Source organism: Octopus bimaculoides, chromosome 4, assembly GCF_001194135.2.
Source record: "Octopus bimaculoides isolate UCB-OBI-ISO-001 chromosome 4, ASM119413v2, whole genome shotgun sequence".
NCBI lineage: Eukaryota > Metazoa > Mollusca > Cephalopoda > Octopoda > Octopodidae > Octopus > Octopus bimaculoides.
This window is the reverse complement of record NC_068984.1, coordinates 112535527-112540299: the sequence shown is the minus strand read 5'-3', so window position 1 is coordinate 112540299 and position 4773 is coordinate 112535527. Positions and strand designations below refer to the sequence as shown.

At 31.2% G+C, this 4773-nt stretch overlaps 1 protein-coding gene across 3 annotated transcripts in view; it reads right to left on the bottom strand.

Moving 5' to 3' along the window:
- Positions 1-4773, bottom strand: part of LOC106878542 (myocyte-specific enhancer factor 2C) — a 350263-nt gene that overhangs the window by 66053 nt on the left and 279437 nt on the right. The window lies entirely within an intron of this gene.

Genomic DNA, 4773 nt, shown 5'->3' with positions numbered 1-4773 from the left:
TGCTCTACTGTTTGCACATAATGCTGTTATTCACATTGTTGTTGTTGCTATCATCATCATCATCATCATTGTTATCAAAATACTGTCAAGGTCAACTCTGCCTTTCATCCTTTCAGGGTTATTAAAATAAAGTATCAGTTAAGTAAGTAAGTACTGCGGTCAGTCTAGTATTGAATAATCCCAACCCGTAAACTTGCTGGCCTTGTGCCAAAATTTGTTTCCATTATTATTATTATTATTAATTTTGAGGATCTGATCAAAGACTTTGCAATTCAAAAAAAGTAGGAGGAAACTTTTTAAATATAAATAAAGTGGAAGTATACAAAAATAAACATTATTTTCCCCCTCTCACTGTCTTGTTTCGTTTTGAAAAATAAAAATTTATTTTATGGTTTGTTATTGTTTATATTTTGAATTACATAAATCTTTTAAGCGCTTAGGGCCTTGATGGTTCTTAATCCAGCTCTGACTGGCACTGGAACTCTGTCAGTTATGACGGTGAGGGTTCCAGATGATCTGATCAATGGAACAGCCTGCGCATGAAATTAATGTGCAACTGGCTGATCAATGGAACAGCCTGCGCATGAAATTAATGTGCAACTGGCTGATCACTCCAGAGGCACACATATCCTTAATGTAGTTCTCAGGGAGATAGTGACAAGGCTGGCTCTTTAAATTAGAGGTTCTACTCATTACTTGGAGCTCTTCACTATAATCTAAGTAATACTGTTAGCTTGGAGTGCCAACAGAGAGATTATGAAGTATTTTGCCTAGATTGATAATTTCTTGCTATCTATTTATCTATCTATCTATCTATCTATACACACACACACACACACACACACACACACACACATGCATAGGTGTTTTTATTATAACCAAAACAGTTTCACATTAAACTGAAGGATTACTCAATACATACGGTCGAGTACAAATTTATTATTCTTTAACAAGAACAGTATTGATAGTGACTTCGAAGTTTCAGTCAGTTAAGCCATCATCAGACTATATATATACCCATGGGCTGGAAACTTCATTTCATTGTTACTCAAAAGCATTACCATATTCAGAGTAACAGTAGAGTGAAAATTCAGCTTGAAGCAAATATATAAAATAAATAAACACCTGTATTTAGTTTATATACACAAACGTGTATCTGTATATACACATATATATGTAAAAGCCCACACATTGAAAAATTTGATAAAATTTGATAAAATTTTATCATTGTTTATCTTCTGTTTCTTTTGCAATGATGCAATATACACACGTGTGTGTGATTATATATACATATATATATATATATATATATACATACACGTGTATGTATGTATGTATGTGCATATGTACACACAGCTATGTGTGAGTGGATGTATGTATTTTCTAAAGCATCCCCAACGCTAATCTATTAATTATGTCTTAAGAGATTATCAATTTATCAAAGATTTTCCCTACAGCCCCACAACCATCCCACCAAAATAAAATATTGCTTATGGGGGAATTCTTCATTTCTTCCCCAACACCTAAAGGTATTTGGCAGACAAGACAATGTTTTCATAGAAATATTAATTGAAATCCAAGAGGTTACTGACAATTTTACATACAAAGTATTAATGGCATTTTTATATTAGAAAATATAATATTAAAAGAACATAATTCCTTCTCTTTTCCTTCCTTCCTTCCTTCACTTACTCTGTACCTTTCTCCACCATTGTTCCCTGCTCTCTCTGTCTCTGTCTGTCTGTCTGTCCATTACTTTCTAAAATACATACAAACACATGCATATATTTCTGTAAAGATGAATTAACTAAGTAGTGGTGTCTTTGTTCTAACATACTGCTCTTCAGCTAGAAATAGCAACCAGGCCTTTCTTGGTTTGGACAAGGATGGACACACTGGAAAATTGTTATAATATAGAGATAAATTTTCTCCTAATAAGAATAGATGTCATATTTGCAAGCATTTTGTCATGTTCTTCCAATCATTACATGGCCTGGAGCTAGACAACAACTTCATATAAATATATATAGATATCTACATACATATATATGTGTATACATACATGCATGTATACATGCTACTAGTTCTCATTAAGCTCTCTATATGAACAGATGTTGCTAAGTAACAATGGATTAAATTATAATTCTTTTCTGAGGATCTGGTACTTCAAGTTAATTATGCAATCATCTATGTAATGATTATTGCACAACATACTAGTATATGCTAGTGAAACACATGTAAATATTATATAAGCTATTTTGCAGAGGAATTTGTAGTGGGTAGTTTAGCTTAATCGGTCAAAGCATCGTGACGCGTAATCACGGGGATCTGAGTTCGAGTCCACAGCTAGCCACCTACACTTTTCTCTGCAAAATAGGGATAGTTTATCCTGTTCAGGCTATATTATTAGCATTATTCTGCGATTGAGAATTTAAAATCACTTCTTTAACTTTCTATATAAGCTATGTTATAATAAAGAATATAACCAAATCAATTTGATTCTGCTCACAGATTTACCTACTGTAAATGGAATCTACCCCCAAAAATCCTTTAGGAATAGTGGGCAGAGAAGACAGGTGGATTGATGGATGTGTGTGTTTGTGTGTGTAATGATGATATTCCAGACATGTCACTGTTTGAGTGAATCTGTGACGATGCTGTTACTCTTCGTTGATACGAAGGTTGTTCAGTGCTTTTAAAGATCGCAGTAATAAATAAACCTTTATTTGAAAGCTAAGTAAGGTTTGGCAACACGAAGAGCATCTGACTGGAAAATCCCAACTCAAGCTACTTTCTGCCTAACCTATATAAATGCTACTAAATAAACGAACAAAAACGTTTGTTTGAGTGTGTGTATGTCTATATATATATATGGGAGAATGTACGAAAAAAAAAACAACAGACGAGGACAGGTGGTGTAAACAACAAAAGGATGTATTAGTTTGACGCTCGGGAATACAGAAAGTCTTTAATGTTTCGAGCTACGCTCTTCAACAGAAAGAATACGGAGATATATGTATATATTACAACAAAATTTTATATAGAGTTACCGAAGGTTTTGCACCCACAAAGCTAAAGTTTTGTAGCCAACTCATCAGACTCAGATTCATATGGAGTCTAATGAGCTGTCCACAAGGCTTTAGCTTTGTAGGTGTGAAACCTTGGGTAGCCCTATATAAAATTTTGTTGCGATAATTACTGCTCTATTTTTTTAGAGTATGCTTCTATCTGATATATGTTTTTTTTTAACTATATACATACATACGCATACATATATATATATTTAAGGTCCATACAATATTGTGAAGAAAAATTATATTCATTATGTTACTATGCTGCTATATGTGTACATCTATATGCATACCTGCATGTGTGTAGAGTGCTTAGTGTTAATGATGTAACTGAATATGTATTACAAAACAGCAGTAACCATATGGAATAAATATTTTTTTACCTCTCAGCTCTTCTCAATTTGGTTAATTATTGATAAGTTATTATATGTAGGTTCTTCATATGCATATGTGTGTATGATTATATACATATATGGAGAGAGAGAGAGAGCAATAGTTAATGTCTACTTATGAAATGAATCTAATTAATTTCTTATCACAAGATAGTAAATTATGTATGGAAATATAAATAAATGGAAAATGCAGATAATTATATAATATAAAATCCAAAATGGAGTGACTATTTAGGAATAGACAGAATATATCCATAAAAACAGGGAAGTGCATAACCAACACATAAACAAACTGTAATGTAAGATATCTTATAAATGACTATGAGTAGGCATATATCTGTATTATAAACATACAGGCACACATAACATGTAATTATTAGAGAACAAATATCAGATTACCACTAGATTATCTGTGACATAATCTGTGATATGGTGGATACTGTATTCTCAGTTTGATATTTTTATAATAACTTGTAATGATTTCGTAGCATTAAGTTAGTATGTAACAAAGTTATGATGTATTATAATTAACAGACTATATCATATTACACATATCCACATATATTTACATATATATGTAAATATCATATTTATGGACAGGCATATGTATGTGTAAGTGTGTGTGTGCATACGTATATATATATGTGTGTGTGTATATATATATATATATATATATATACAGAGAGAGAGGTCTAGAAATATGTGTATGTATACACATACATTCACACACACACATATATATATACACACACACACATACAGACAGACACACACACATATATGTACAGACATATATATATATATATATATAAACACAAATACACAAATATATATATATATACATACAAAAACAAATATACAAATATGTATACACATACACACACACACACACATATACACACACAAACACATACATACATACAGATGTATACAAACACACGCATATACATCCATAGAATAATGTAGACACACACACACAAAGTTGAATATCAAAGTGAACTGATAAAAAAACAGTTCAAATATGTAAAAAGCTGAATATTGATAGAAATAGAAAATAGAAATTGGAAAAAAAAAAAGACTGAATTGGAAAAGAATATTTGAGAGAATATATATAAATAAGTAAATAAATACATTAAACTGAAGAAAATCACCATTCCACAGGCACCATGCATTTAAGAAACTTTGGTAATATAGAGAATGAGGGATCACAGCCAAATGACCCCAAAAATAGACATATATATGTAGATATGTGCATATATGTATATATATATATATATATGCATATATGAATATATATATATATATATATA